This window comes from Eublepharis macularius, chromosome 9 (genome assembly GCF_028583425.1).
Source record: "Eublepharis macularius isolate TG4126 chromosome 9, MPM_Emac_v1.0, whole genome shotgun sequence".
Classification (NCBI taxonomy): Eukaryota; Metazoa; Chordata; class Lepidosauria; order Squamata; family Eublepharidae; genus Eublepharis; species Eublepharis macularius.
The window spans coordinates 74,374,778-74,391,518 of NC_072798.1; the positions used below are offsets into that span (position 1 = coordinate 74,374,778).

Here is a 16,741-nt window from a genome sequence, read left to right on the forward strand (position 1 = left end):
TTTCACATTATGCCACTGCTGGTATATTTTGAGCTGTTAATAAATACCCTGTCGAATAATTATATTTTTATTTATCAAAATCATCTTCTTGGGTGGATTTTTCCAGAATAAATACTGCACAAAACAGGTAAGGAAGTGAGGGGAAGGATCATACCAGTAATGTTAGGCAGGGCTCATCAAGTGGTGCTTGGTATGAGAATAGGGTTATTATAAATATGTCCTTACTTCCATCTGTGATGTTTCAGAGTGTATGAAGTTGTAAAGCAGTCTGCACAACACAAGCTGCAGAAATGCACTTTCAAGGACTCTAAGGTTGAAAGCAAGGGTTAGAAAACCATCTATCATAAATGTGTTCCGAATGGGACATTTGCCTAAAAAAACCACTGGGCTAAAGAAAAGAAAGGGCACCTCCTCGGTTTGAGAGACACTCAAGGACAAAATGTCTTCTAGCTCACCCTGTATTGGATTGACTTGTCTACCACATTGGCATATGCAGACAAATATCTGTGGAACGGTGAAATGTATATGCTGTCACTTGGTTAATTGTGACGCAAGTGTATTTTGCTGCATGTGCAGAAAGCAAGATAGTTGTGTAATTGTAAGACATATCATGTGGGAAGCAGGCCTCATTTTTTCTTGAGGAAGGGTTCTATGAAACACAATATCTTCAATACTATCTTTATATGACAAACTGGGTTCAGTAAAATATGAAATTTCATTCCTCTTAAGGCTATAATGGTAAATAATTTCTTCCTCATTCACTGTTTTCCCAGTCACTACATATTCAATCAGCCAACCAACAATTTCTCTCTAGTTACCTTCCCCATAGGCTACGTATAGTGGCATCCACTTGGTACTTTCAAACTTACTTTCACAGAAAACAAAATAATCCTCTGATTAAAGTATGGGAGAGATAACTATGCAAATAAGAGACTATTAATTTTGAGTGCTATACAGAAAATAACATATGGGAACATGGCTTTGGGGTGTTACATCCCCTCAAAGTGTGAACAGACTTAGAATGAATTTTATTTTCAAGGTGTAAACATATGGATATTTCTTCTACTGTTAAATGTGACAAGGAATAGACAGTGAAGCTCCAAACCACACTGCCAGCTGATCAGAAATTGCATACATACATTATGGCCCTCCACTGCTTCTATGGAACAAATAATGTGGGGGAGACATGCATACATGTGCCTGTATGATTCTCATGATCCTTCCAACTGAACAAAATGGGTAGCAGAATCACAGAAAACAGAATATCATACATGCCTAACCCACTCACTATGATGTACATTCAGTAATAGGCCGACACATGTAAGTGAATCGAAATTCTGCTTAGCCAATCATGTGAATAACACCTCATACAAAGTTTGATTCACTAAGGCATACAATATTTCAGACAAGGTTCCTACTTTGGAAAAAGAATCAGATTCAGAAGTTTTCTTCCCTGTATAAACAGGGAAGAAAATAGAAAACAGCATATTTTAATGATTGTTTATTGTTTCTGTAAAGTATTCTTTCCAATCCTTTTTATTATGCACTCATAATTTTGGCACGCTCTGCCTTCTGTAAAGCACTTTCATACAGATTACCAATACCTAGGGAAATCCTCCAAAAGGTTTACTTTATTGAGCATTTTACCCCATTCCAGTATAGCTTTCTTTATTTTCTAATATTCTTTCCTTCAAGCTTCTTATTTTACCATTAAGGGTTTTAGCACTTAATAACAGCAATGAATTTAGTAAATTCGTTGTCCTTGGAATTGCTGGCTATACAGCAAATGGAATACTTTTTAGTGGCTATACGGCAAATGGAATACTTTTTAGTGTTAAATGCAGTATTATTGTTGAGGATTTAAATTCTTAAAATACATTAACCAAGTAGGAAATTTCAAAGAAGTATTAAGCTATATCATATGGCAATATTGCTAGTATTTAACGTCTGTGAATATACTTAGAGAATCAAAGTCTGCCGCTTGAAAAATTAATGGATACTCCATTACTACCAGCTAGCAAATACCGTATGTATCTTTCAGGTTTAGATTAATTCTTGGCTGCCTCTGGTGATTACCTCTGCTTTATTTAAGAATTGTTAAAACATCTCGTTGAGTTACCTGGAGGCAGAAGTGGGATGTGCCTTGGACTAGTTTAAACCATTTCTCATGGAATGCACACAAATGGTTGCTGCTGGAGACCAGCTATCTCCAAAGTGGGAATTATCTGGTAGGGTTTCACAGGACACAATTCCGCCCTTCCCCGCAATGTTATTCAACTTCCATGTAAAGCCTTGAGGATAACTTATTTTTAACTATGGAATAGGATGCCATCAATATGCAGATAACACCTAGCGCTATATCTTGCTATACAAATTACTGCAAGATGCAGTAGAGATCTTGGGTCACTGCCAAAGGCTGTGGTCAAAGGGTTGACAGCAAACAAACGGAAACTGAACCCAGACAAGACAGAAGTGATGCTGGTTGGGAAGGCAGAGATTTTGAAGGGCATCATACTTCCCACTTTTGATGGGAGTTCATCTGAGTCTTCAGTCTCAGTTAAGAGCCTAGTGGTGACACTGGAACCAGCGCTGCTGCTAGAAAAACCAAGTTAAGGCAGCTTCAACAAATTTTCCCACAAACTCAGTTAAGCCTGGAAGATGGTCCCCTCCCTCCCTCACCATGGCCAATCTGGCCACCTGGATCCAGGCCATGGTAACATCGAAACTTGAATACTGTAATGCATTGTACATAGGTCTCCCCTCTAAGTTAATTTGGAGACTCCAGTTGGTGAAGAATGCTGCACTCAACTATTATAGGGGAACTAGGAGGAGCATGAGTCCATTCCATGAGAAACAATTTAAACCCGTTGAAGACACATCCTTTGATACCTATTTCTGCCTCCAGATGCCTCTCTACAAGATGTTTTAACCATTCTTAAACAAGGCAAGGGGAATTACCAGGGGAATTATCAGGGGGGGGGGGGTTAATCTATACCTGATTATATTATCAGGAGCTTGGAGGAGCAGTCACTCAATTGGCTACGTATGAGTTACTGGGTTCAATTTAAGGTATTGGCTATTACATACGAAGCTCTTCGGAGCCTTGATTCATCATGTCTATAGGTGCCTCTCTCCTTTTGTTCCACCAGAGCAGCTTCATTCATCTGAACAGGGAGTCTGTTTATTTTTTCTGCACTAGAAAAATGCCCCATTTCTGCTGTGGACTTTCTGTTCCATCAGTTGATTGGTTGGTTGATTGATTAAATTTATAATCCACTCTCCTCGTGAATGGGCTCAGAGTACATAACATCATATTATAATTGCAATAAAATTTGCTTTAAAACCATAAATAAACATGCATACAATTCAGAAAAATAAAACAGCTCTTGATGGCGGCTCATATTTACATCCCAACCAGTTGAGCAGCTGAGGAATCGTCAGTTGATCAGCTAAGGGCACAGTTTTTGCGGTTGAAGACTTGTCAGTTTCATCAGTCTTACAAGCTAAGGAAAGTTCATTTTCCTTAGTCGATCAGCTGAAGACAGGTCCCTTTCCTCAGTAGATGGGCTGAGAAAACTTGCAAGGCTTTTTTTTAATGCACCAAAATCACAACGTTGTTAAGTTTAAAAAAACGAATAAAAGGGATTTACTTCTTACTGCTGAGATTAGCGTGCAAAGAAAAAACACTTTTTAGTCTATTCTTAAGTTTTCTCTTAGCTATATTGCACCTGTTAAGCTTAGGAAACTTGCAAGTTTTTTTTTAAATAATGCACTAATGTTGCAACAATGTAAACATTTTTAAAAGAAAAAACTGGATTTGTTGCTGTTAAGCCAATAAGAACACAGAGAGATAAAGGGGAGGTAAAAGGCAGGGCCAGGGTGAGGCCTCACATCGAAGAAAGCATTCTGCACTTCAAAAAAAAAATCCCTGGCTTGACTTCACTGGGAAAAAAATGGGGTATGTGCACAGGGAGAAAAACCACAGAAAACCCAGGGGGAAACTGATTTTGCAGCTGATGCAGGCTTTCACTGTGCATAATGCAATAAAGTCTGGGAAGCAGTTTGGAGACTGAATCGGGGTATACTTCGTACTTCCAAGAGACATTGGTCCAATTTGTAACAGACTTTGAGGGACTCAGACTTTGTTACCATGACGTAAAACAGATGTTCTGACACAGAAGCAATAATGTATCTCTGAAGCTTCTGCGTCTGTGTCTTTTCTACAGCATAATCCATCCCAAGCTTTTATCACTATCAAAACCGTGCTTTACTTTGTTGTGTGATTCCTGCCAATCCATGCAGTACAGTCTAAGCATAAATCTTCAAGTGATAGTGAAAAACAGCAACATGAAATAGCACGCATTAAAAAATAATATGTCACAAGGAAATTAGAATGAGTCTGGTCTTTGTTTATAAAAAAATGCCCCCTTTCAATAACAACTTATTGTGGTTTTGCTTTTTACAAGCAGCCAGTCCCTGAGGAATTGTTTTCCACTTTTGAAGCTAGGTAGGCTTTAGCGTTTTCAAATGTTTTATTTTATTACTCAGACAGCATTTATCCTGGCTGCTAGCTGTCGTAAAGAACCTCAATCTTCAGCTTCATTTTAATGGAGACTTTTGAAGGCTATTCTGCAAGAATCCTAAATTGAGCTCAGCTCAGCCTTAACAGTATTTTAAATTTCTTTGAACGCTTAGCCTGGTATCTCTTCTGTGGTCTCCTTGAAGAAACATCTCATCACCATCATCATCGTTATAATGGGTGAAGCTGGAGGCATTTCTCCCTCAGAAAGGTTTCTGGTTTTGCCACTTCTGAAGCAAGGCCTGAGATTTGCTTTGCACAAACATGGTGGCCAGGCTACTTAAATCTCCATTTGAGCTGTTTCATGAGGGAATCCTGTTGCACACAGCAGTTTGTCATAGTAGTTTCATATAACTTTCTCTACATCTGTAGCCATACCAACACAGTACTATGGCATGTTGCTGGCATGTTTATGAAATGACTCACAACCTTCTCACACAGAGTTGTCTTAAAAATAAATCATTAGTTTCTTCTCTTGGTAAGATTATCTCCTCACTTTGGCTGTATTAAAATGTCACGACAAATAGAGATTTGTCCACGATGCGCATGAACAAAGCTTGTTGCTTTGTTGGGGCAGGATCAAATTCCATTTTGCCCAGGTGCTCACATTCAGATATCTCAGCAGAGGAAGATGTAAGATGAACACAAGAGTACAGCATCAAGTTTTGTTCATGCCTGCCATGAACAAACCTCCATTTATATGATGATGTCTCAATGCAATAATTGTACAGCTTTCCATATATTCTTACAAATGATTACTGGGACCACTAGTTTTACAGATCTTTTACATATTTCAGCTCAGTTAAGAGACTAGGAGTTATACAGGCTCTTGCCTTACTCTTGGAGAAGCAAGTTAATCTGGTTTCTACCCATTCAGTTCTAACCTGGAAGATGGCTAGTGAGCTTGACGAGGCTGATCCAGCCACCTGGATCCATGCCACAGTAATATCGAGACTAGGTGACTGCAATTGCACTCTACATTGGTTAACCCTCAAAGTCAACTCAGGGCCAAGCTACACATGACGAATGACACTTGAACGGCAAGTGGATTGAGTGAAGGGCAAGTGAACAGGGAGAAATACACTTGCTGTTCAAGTGTCATTCGTCATGTGTAGCTTGGCCCTCAGATACTCCAGCTGGTGCAGAATGTTGCAGCTCGGTTACCATGGTCTAGGTGGAGCATGTTTATTACTCCCATTCTGCAGTTACTCCATTGGCTACCTGTCAGTTACTAAGCTCAATTCAAGGTGTTGGCTATATCATACAAAGCCTTCATGGCCTTGGTCCCTCATATTGCAGGATCGACTCTCTCCCTATGCTCTGCCATGGCAGCATCACTCATCTGAACAGGGCTGTCCGCAGGTGCCATCCTGCCCATACACGTCCATTCTCTGTTGTGGCTGTCACCTTATGGAATGGCCTGCCTGATGCAGTTAGGAGAGCCTCCACTCTCCTTGTTTTCCACGAAGTATGCAAAATTGAATTATTCAGGGAGACTTTTTGAACAGGTAAGAGGGCTGTACTGTAAGGAAATGGTTCAGAAAGATGCTTTGGTAAAGGGATAGGAACTGTAGACTATGTTTACTGTCTGTTGCTATAAGTATGCTCCTACCATGTAACTTCTGCATTGTTTAACATGTTGTGTTTAAATATGCTTATGCTTAGTTTTTAGTTTTGTTTTCAGACTTTTGCCTGTTGACAGATTTCTGCTCTCCAAACTGTCATGGCCCAGCCTGGGCTCAGTGAGAGTGAGGACTCCTCCTCAGGAGGAGAGGGGATTCGTGTAGCCAGCCAGGACTCCTCAGGAGAAGAGGAGCTCCATGCAGCCAGCCCTGACTCAGCAGAGGCTGGTAATCAGGAGCCACAGCTGTTGGCTAATCGGAGCCTACAGCCAGCAGCTGAAGCAGAGCCATCAGTACTCTCCAGCCCCAGCACCACAGGGGAAGTGCAGCCAGGGACTTCCACAGGGGAAGCTCAGTCAGGGACTGCCAGCACCACAGGGGAAGCCCAGCCAGAGGCTTTCACCCCCCCCCCAGGTTCACCCACACCCAGAGAATGCCGCAGACAGCGCCAGAGACTGGAGCTGCAGGAGAGATGGCGCAGTGCTCGTCTCCTGAGCCAACGCCAGCTGCTGGAGAGTGATGATGAGTAGCTTCAGGATGGAGCCCCAGCAGCTGGCTGAAAACCATGCCTGGCTATAAAAGCCAGTCAGGAGCAACAGCCAGGCGTGGAAGCAACGTCCCTACTGCCTGCAACCACTCCGTGCTCCGTGAACCTTGCCCGTGCCTACTGTTGGACCTCACACTACCGGTAACTGACCTTGGACTGTGCTGACCTTGCTCTTGGACTGTGGACTCACCTCTGGCATTAGCTTGTGCTCTGACCACTGCTTTGACTTGGCTTTTGGCTCCTGAAACTCCCTCTGGACTTGGTATCAAGGTTTGGACCTGCACCACCCTGCTTGGGCTGGCCCAGCCTGTGACACAAACCTACTGCACGGTTCACTGGATATTCCAGCCATTAACCGTATTTGTCTTACACTGTGTAAACCACCTTGAATCTCAGTAAGAAAGGTGGACTATAACATTCTTCTTCATCATCATCATCACCACCACCACCACCACCACCACCACCTTCTTTTTCTTCTTCTTTTGGAACTTAAGCATTTTATTATGATAGTATAATATGAACTTCTAAAAGTGTTCTCTTAATATTAATCCTTATGTGACTACTTTTAAGATTTCCCCTGATGAAAAGCTTATACACTCATAATGCACTGGTACATGTTGCACTTAATAAAATTAGTTCCTGTAACCACTGAGTCATTCTTTTCATCCATAATTATGTAATTGTTCTATTTGGACAGTATTTCTTAGATTTTGCTAAGATCTACTATCATCTAAGCAACTCAGGACAATTTTACAAATTGTATACTCTATGCCTAAATAAGATATGTTTGATGGTCTGTGTTATGCCATTTCATACAGATAATCATATAAGAACATGTTTTAGGTCTGTCATGTAATTCAATGGTACAGAATAATGACTTTTATGGAAGATGCAATCATATGATCTGTGCATCCTTTGATGAGCATGCACCAAATTCTGAATGATGCTGGGAAAGGTACATCCAGTATATTTTTCCTATTTAAAAGGACATACCACTATGTCAGTTTTCTGAAGGTAAATGTTTTCCAGTGTAATTGTTACTTAAACCTAGAGGTGTGCGCTTCGGGTATTTGATTCGGGTAAAATACCCAAATCGGGCCCAATCTGGAAAGCTTCAGGATTTCTGAATCAGGGCCAGCATGCTGGCCCTGATTTGGAAATCCCGAAGCAAAGCTTTCCGAAGCATTCGTAATGCTTCGGGAAGCTTCAGGGCCTCTGGGGATTAAGTTTAAAGGGCCCTTTTTCCAGGTGGCAGGTCCCTTTAAACTTACCCATTTCCCACCCTTACCCCACCACCCCCACTTCTCCAAACCCCAACTTACCAGTTGGCCAGCGCAGCATTGGGCCGCTCCAGCCTTCTGCCAGACCAGGTAAGTGGGGTGGGGGTGGGGGATGGAGTTTAAAGGTGAGGGTGGGAGTTTAAGAGTGGTGGTGGGCCTCCCACCTCCTCTGTCACTTCAGTATGCACCGAATCTTTCTGGAGCATACCAAAGCTACTTGGAAACCCACTTCAGATTTAAAGACTTTTTCCAAAGCTTTTTCCAACTTTGGGTAAACTTGAAGCGGGAAACCCTAGTATTTTTCGGGTGCACGCCCCTACTTAAAACATAATTGGCCAGAATGGTGCTCTTAATAAAAGTAAACCTTGTAACAAAAAGTCTACCAAGAAAATGTGATGCAACAGCCCCCCATGGGTCAGTAATGACTCGGTGTCTGCACAGGCACCTTTACTTTTTTAAAGAGGATTGTATTGTAAGGAGATGGTCTCAAAGAGATGGCTCACTAAAAAGATAGGGACCATAGACTTTGCTATGTGCTACTATGTCCTATCTGTTGCCTTATGTCCTATCTGTTGCTTTAAATATGATCCTACTTGGTAGTTCTATGTTGTTTAATATCAGTCTTAGCATTCCTTGTGATCTGTTGCAGCATTTCTTCTACTCTGTATTGGATTTTTGCTGATGTTATGTCTCTGCAAATTTGCATGTATATACCCTATGGCATTGGTTATTGAAATATCTTTGATAGTGACTGTACTAATCTCACACTGTGTAATTCATCTTGAGTCTCAGTGAGAAAGGTGGACTATAAATAAATACGTTTCTCCCCCACCCCAGGTTTTCTTCAAATTATTCACAATTGACTGTGTTTCACCATAATCAGGACTTTGCAGACTTTCTGTGATGGGAGCCTGGATCTAGTGCATCACTTGCATCATGACCAGCCTTGTTTTCAAGATGCACCGTCTTGATGGATTACATAATTGTAACACAGTTTGCCAGGTCATTTGGATTTGCCTGAACTTATGTTGAAGTCCCTTTAGCTCATCTTCACAATTTGTTTACTGACCTACATGCCTCTATTCCACAGCCACTCTCTGCTTTTTGCCTTCTTCAGTCATATCTTTTTGTGTTTGCTCTACTATGATTTCTCTTACCTCATTTTTTTCTTAAGCTTCTTAAATAATCTTTGAACTTGCAAGCCAGATGGATACCTGCAAGCCCCATTCCCAAACTGAGCACTAATTTACCAACCATAGAGGTCAGGTCCAACCACTGATGTCTATGACTACCTACCGCATAATCTCTTTTGTACCTACTGCGTCAAACTTCCATGGGTTTCAGAAGTGGTCTATCATACACCCTAGCTGCTACCTGAGAAAAAGAAGCTTAACACCCTGCTGGAATCAAGAGGTTAGGTGCTAGAAAAGCTAGAAAGAGGAGGAATAATTTACACTCTTCCAGAGAAACCCATCCCCATGCGCCTAGCATGGAATCTTCCATTTTTTCTCTGAATATCTAACTGAAACTTTGTTTCAAATTATATATGGAGAGGGAGGGAGAGAGAAGGATCAAGGCCCCACACGGCAATTGTTTTTTGTGGGTGGCTACTGCACTTTCTCAGCATTCCAAAAGTGCCTGCAGACTCAACAAGGTTGAGGAGCTCCTGCTTCAGACTGTAAGGTCCTTTGGGACATCACCCGTCTTCCTTTCTCTTTCTCTCTGGCTTGTGCTGTATGGGACAATAAACACTGATGGTGTTTATACTTAATGGAGGACAAGATTCAAAGATCTTTTACAGCAGATCCAGGTGCTTCAGCATATGTAGTGAGCTGTTTTACTTCTTCCTTTTAAAAATAGTAGATCCCTATACCGTGTGAAGTCTCTTCAGTTTGCCATGGCATAGACCAGGGGTGGCCAAATTTGCTTCATGTAAGAGCCACATAGAATAAACATCAGATGTTTGAGAGCCACAAGACATGATGCATTGAAGTGACTTCAGATGAAGAGTCGGGTTTGGGGGAGTGTCCTGAAAGTGACATCACAGGAAGGGGTGGGGTTTTGGTGCAGTATGCTGGAAGTGAAATCATTGGAAAGGGTGGAGCTTGGGAAGAGCCATCACCTGACCTTTGACTTGGAAGTGACAGCACAAAAGTGATTTCACATTCTTGCTAGGCTTCCCCCCACAAAGTCTCCAGGTATTTTCTGAGTCAGACCTGGCAACCCCAACATTTTTATTGAAAATATGAAAGCCATGGAAGGAAGGAAGGAAGGAAGGAAGGAAGGAAGGAAGGAAGGAAGGAAGGAAGGAAGGAAGGAAGGAAGGAAGGAAGGAAGGAAGGAAGGAAGGAAGGAAGGAAGGGGAGAGAAAAACATGGAAAGAAAGAAGGAAAGGGAGGGAGGGAAAGACATGGAAAGAAAGAAGGAAAGGAAGGGAAGGGAGGGAAATAAACTAAAATAAAATAAAATGTATGGCCATAGTGATACTCAGAGACCTCTGGGAGGTACACAATATGTTTAGAAGAGCCGCATGTAGCTCCCGAGCTGCAGTTTGGCCACCCCTGGCATAGACAGAGGGGCTATTCTTGAGGAACACAAGCCTCTTCGGCATGTAGAACTAGTCAAATAGTTCTCTAGATCCTGACTAATGATATTTACTAAATTAAAAATCCACAGCCTGTGTGGTGAGGTGAGTTGGATTTAGAACAGGCAAGCTCAGATTAGAATCAACCTCAGCCAAGTTAACTTTGGGTAAGTAATTTCTCAACCTGTGGTATTCACAGGGTTGTTGTTGGAGGGAGAACCCAGAGCCCGCTGCTCTGAGATCTGTGGTGGAATAAAACAATACAAATCTGAATAATATTTTCTATTTACAAGCAATACTGCTAGACTCTCATTTATTAGCTGTTTAAGTGCATCTCTTTATATTTTCTGTTCATATCTTTGTTCAGCAAGAGACCATCTACATTCCACAGGAGCTGTGAAATACACACATTGTTTATTTCTACATGCAGCAAGTTAAAAAGAGCTGTATACAGCAGTTCTCTCCATACAGTCTGTACCAACTAAGCCAAATATGGCCTTCCCAGCCATATACCATGGTATGCTGGGTGTATGAAAATACACACTGCCGTTTTTGTAGATCCAAGTAGGCAACAAAAACAGAAAGCTTATTGAGGACTGTGGGCCAAGGTAACAGGTAAGGTGGATTTGGCATGGCAGATCACAATATATGCAGGTCTGATCACAAATTCAAGAGCTTTAGAAATCCAACAAGTGAGAGACTCCAAAGACTGTTTTTAATGCACATTTTTAAAACCTTTTAATGTAAATCTGGGTTTCCCCCTGAGTTTGTAGAAAACTTGCCTTGATCCAAACCTTGCCGTTGGGTGGTAGTATTCACACATGGATGCCAGGTTTGGAATTATATATATGATATATATTTGAAATGCCATCTCTCTCTTTATACAACTCATCATATTACTAGTCCCAACCCACATATTAGCAGAAAAAAGACTACTTTTCTACAAACTGCATGTTTTGTGGAGTGAATGGTATCTAATGTTTTGCAGTTTGCATGTGTGTAGCTTCTAATTAGAAATTCTATTGAATGCCTACATTCTGGGTTCAGGGCTCTCTTCACAAGTTCATTGTACATGCTGAATTTCATGAGCAGGTTTGCCAACATGAGGGAGATACATTCAAAATGATCCCCATATCCCCATCCTGTCTAACTGTAAATAGGAGCTGATAGTTGAAGCCCTTATTCAGCACTCTCCCATCTATTATATCAAATTAAATTTCCCTAGTTAAGCAAAACATAGGTTGCATTTCACTGAGAATGTACAACATACATACATACATATAAAACTGCTTGGTGCATCTTATTTGCTTCCACGTTTAGTCCCGGATTCAAATGTTAAAGTATGTAAAATATAACATAAGCACTGCCACAAATCTATATATAAATTTGACTTTAATAGAATACCCAGCTATTTTAAAACTACAAATCATCGTGGTGAAATCAGCAGGAAAAGAACTCTAATGAACCTTAATCATCATAATTGTCCCAAGTTATAAAACCGATTTTGCCCTGCAAGCATTCTGAAACATCTTTAAAACATCCTTGAAAATAATTCAAATGAAAATTAAAATATTTCTCTGCTACGACTGGCGCATGTTATTTAAATATTGCTTAAAGAGTTGCCACATACCTGTAAATCAGGCAGGCACTTTAAAATCTAGCGGTTAGACTCATATTCCCATTATGCAAGCGGCATTTGCATTGGTTTAATTATTTACCCCTCCAATTATAGAGTCCAGAGCAATCAACCAAAACGAACCATTTATGTAGTAACTTAACAAGTGTATAATCTGAATTTCATATATCTAATTACTCTTCCAGATTTTTTCTTACAAACCTCACATACTATGTATTACTTACAACGCTAGTATGAAAAGTGTAATGTGTGTCATATAATAAATGCTGCCTGGATATTATACTGGTGCTTTCAGGCAGCGTGACGCACACTTGAAGCATTCGTGCACGTGAGCATCCTCATTCACTTCAGTGAAGGAACAGCTCCCTTGAACATGCAACACTGTTGTCACAAATCACAGCATTCATGGAGTTTTTTAAACAAAATTGTTCATTGGCCTCCTCCATTGAGTCTGTAGGCCAAAGTCCCTTCTTTCCAGCCTTTCTCTCTGTCAGAAACAAGTTTACTAGTTTGTAATTATTATACTTTGCTATCTAGAATTCAGAACATTAATTCCTTTCTTATGAAAATGTAGTGCTAAATACTACGCAGTATTTTTTTTTGACATCCAGTCATATTTTATATAGAGAAAATGTGAAATATTTTCTGCCAGATTGTTCCAAAAGCGTAAAGTAGGATCCACAGATGATGCCACCCACGGTAGACGCTTGCCTTGGGTGCATTAGTGCATTAGTCTGGGTGAGCGGCTGTTTTTTGTTTCATTGGCTAGGAACCATTGGCAGGGAACCTTTTAGCCAATTTCAGGGATCACACAGCCCCATGGCACAGAGTGTTAAGTTGCAGTACTGCAGCCCAAGATCTGCTCACAACCTGAGTTCGATCCTGGCGGAAGCTGGGTTCAAGTAGCCGGCTCAAGGTTGATTCAGCCTTCCATCCTTCCGAGGTCGGTAAAATGAATACCCAGTTTCCTGGGGGTAAAGTGTAGATGACTGGGGAAGGCAATGGAAAAACTACCCCATAACAAAAAGGCTGCCACGAAAACATCGCAATGCAACATCGTCATCGTCCCCCCACCCCCGCCATGGGTCAGTAAAGACTCGGTGCTTGCACATTTACCTTTTTTAAACCAGGGATCACACAGAATTTATAAGGAGTCTGGGTTCAGCATTCTTTAGATGTTTATTGGGTGCTGAGAAGGGAAGGAGAGTTGGCTTAGGCTACATGAAACAGCTTTTCAAAAGTTACTGTAACTTACATACTATAAGTATGTAACCCTCCCTCAAAAATCACAGGTAACAGTTTAGTAAAGAGTCCAGTAGCACTTTTAAGACTTATCAACTTTACTGTAGCATAAGCTTTCAAGAAGCACAGTTCTCTTCATCAGATGCAGGGAACAGTTTAAAATTCTAATTTTTGCAAGAAAACACGGTATTGACTCCTCATTCTGAACATTTTTCAGTAACAATTAACATTTTAGCAGGATTAGTAGATTGTCATAAAGATGCAGTCATTTTTTATTTTTTTTAAAAATGTTGCTTGTTATGACAGAAAACAATGCTGTTTCTTTAACATGACTAGAAAACAAAACTGAAGGGAATAAATGGGAATTAGCTTTTATTTTATTCCACTAGAGGGTGACCTCTCTAAAGCAGGATTTTAACATTGAATGCATTCAATAAATCCAATCCTTTCCTATTTTTGACCTGTTCATGAGCAAATTTTTTTACTATTATTCTTACTCTTGATCCTTAAGTTGAATGTTCGAATGTTTTAAAAGTTTGTTGAATGTTTTAAAAGTTGCAGAATACTTTTTTGTTTTACTTCGTAGTATTATATTTCAACCCATTTGTAATTCTGTAAAAGACTATGCTCGTGATGAGTTGCCATGGGTTAGGAAATCAAGAAATAAATGAAAGGAAAAAGTTGATCTTGCCCATTTCTTCACAAAAATGCAAGCCCATAGAATCTATCCATCAACATTACAAGTGTGACAACAAGCAATGCTGTTATTTGCATTCCACTGATTTGTTTTTGTTTAGCATCTTTCTAATCCATATTCAGCAATAGGTATAAATGTTTTTCTCAATCAATTTATGCAGCAAAACTTAATAGTTAAAGGGGGGGAGGATAGGAAAGCTCCAGAGGCTTTTAAGATTAATGATTATACTTCATACTTGCATAAAAATAATTTTCAGAAGCAAGCAGAAGATCTACCCAGTTGTCTCTCACACAAGAGATTCATTCCGTTTCCCCTTGCTTTGAACACAGATCTCTTGCTATGTGTAGCTTCACAGAGGCTGCAAACCACGCTGCTTTCTTTTCACCTGCGGGAAAGAATGCCACAGAGCACAAAAGGGGGCTGCTCTGTTCTATTTGTACCCTAAGCAGCAATGTCATCTAACAGACAGGTTGTCTCAACCAACCAGACTGGAGCAGTTGCGAGTGCTACATCTTGGCACTCTAAAGCTATTGGCTCCTCTCGGGGGAGTGGAGGGTGTTCAGTTATTAATGACCGCTGAGCAGGCAGCACCATGTCAGTGTGACAACTGATCGGGTGAACGATGCACCACTAACCACCATGGAAACAAGGAGAAAGAAAAAGAAACGCTAGCAGGCATTTCTCTCTCTCTCCCCCTCTCTCCCCAGCTCGAGTGGATTGTGAGCTTTCAACAGCCAGCAACAGAGCTCTGGTAAAAGTAAAGGATCTTGGACAGCAGCACAGACTTCCTCACATTACAGGATTTATAGATAACCGTACCGTACGCTATCTGTGCATGCGTCTCCTTGGCTCTCTAACCTTAGCATCAAGATGTGGTTACCTGAAGTAAGAAATCCAAATGTGCAAGAATATTTCAGGACTCATACTCTTCTTGTAAGGTAAGTATCTTGTTTGTATTAAGTTGTGTTCCATGCTGTTTACTATTGATGCATTTTCTCTCTCTCTTTTTAAAAAAAACTTTAAATTCTGATTGACTTCCCCCTCCCTCCACATTTTACTCTTTCGGAGAGAAATACAAAGGAACCCCTGTCTGCTTCAAACCACCCACCATCTCCACAAAATCATCATTAATCTAATGTCCCCCCTCCCCCCCGATTCTCAAAGGGCTGCTTTTACTAGCTGCAAGAACAGCACACACAAAAAAAGTGGTAATAATCAGATTTTCAACTCCTTCAAGTGCAAAATCAACTGCACAGTTTCTCTGGGTACGGAAAGCAATTAGGTAAGATGCTGGACAGCCTTTTTTAACCTCCTTCCAATGGCTGGATTACAGCAAATACCATTGTGTGTCATGTCGGAACCTAAAAGCCACCAAGAACGAAGACTGAATGAGAATATCACCCATAGTTATTGAATTTCTGCCAGGCTACATTTTAAGGATTGTAGCAAATGATTCTGCGCCCCCCCCCCCCACACACACACATACCCTTGACAATTGGAAGGGCTGGTAGAAATGTCTGGTTGCTGATGCAGCTGGGACTGACATATGCAAAGGGTTTTTTTTTGTTTTGTTTTCTTCTTTTAAAGGAGAGCATTAATCAGGAGAGTTTTAATTTCTACAGTGATTAAAAAGATCACAGTACAATTCCCCGAAGTGCTTTTTCCAGTAGAACGCTGTTAGTTCAGATCTTTCACAATACACCCCTTGTTGCTTTTTTAAAAAAAAATAAAAGCTAAGGACTGGCTGCTTTTTAAAAACAAATGGAAGTGGGAGAGAGGCTTGGGTTGGACTAATTTTGCCAAGCACTGCAGTTTGGAATTGCATGTGTGTGTGGGGGGGGGGAGCATTTGTTAAGAGAGAAAGAAGGAAAGAAACCTGTGTAATAGGTAAGGACATAGGCTTGGTTTGTGTGTGTGTGTGTGTGCATGACAGAGAAAGAAAATAATGCTCCTCATGGAAGCAAAACCTTGTTACATCTCTTAATACACGTTCAGTAAAGTGCAACAGCAAATATAAATAAAAGGGTCATTCATTAATGTGAACTAGGTTGCGAAATATCACTTTGCAGAAAGAGGGAGAGAGAACAGATGGCAGCAGTTGAGTAACTGGAAAGGGAAAAAATAATTAATTTTTCCTCAGATAAATAGACCTGTGGTTTGTTTGTGGCAACAAGGTGCAGCTTTTAAAGAGAATGAGGAGTCCCACGCTTACTCATGTGGCTTCTTCCACTCTTTCCTTTACACATATGTCTGCTCCCCCCTGTCAAAGTATTTCCCCCTCAACAACTAAGCTGAAAGTTAAATCTTGGTTCTGCAGGGTGCGATGAAAGCATCCCCAAAGCAAGTCATCGCCCTCGTACCTGTCATTTCCCTGTAATTATATCAGGACATGGGAAGCTTAACAATATGTTTGGTAAGAAGTCAATTAATTCAGTTGACCTTTCTTAATGATGCCAGTAAAGCAGCTCTGACAATATGCCAGAGTATTTTGATTGTCCCTCTGGAAAAGGAATAAATTGGAGGCAACATTTCCTTTTCAAACTGCACAAGGAAA

The 16,741-nt window shown here is 40.7% G+C and overlaps 2 protein-coding genes across 3 annotated transcripts in view; one reads left to right on the forward strand and one right to left on the reverse strand.

Moving 5' to 3' along the window:
• Positions 1-16,741, reverse strand: part of IMMP2L (inner mitochondrial membrane peptidase subunit 2) — a 665,729-nt gene that overhangs the window by 357,025 nt on the left and 291,963 nt on the right. The gene's annotated exons all lie outside the window — the stretch shown is intronic.
• The window catches only part of LRRN3 (leucine rich repeat neuronal 3), a 70,059-nt gene continuing 68,371 nt past the window's right edge, over positions 15,054-16,741 (forward strand). Inside the window, exon 1 of the mRNA XM_054989413.1 lies at positions 15,054-15,125. The gene's annotated coding sequence lies outside the window, so the exon portion shown is untranslated. The remainder of the gene's footprint in view (positions 15,126-16,741) is intronic.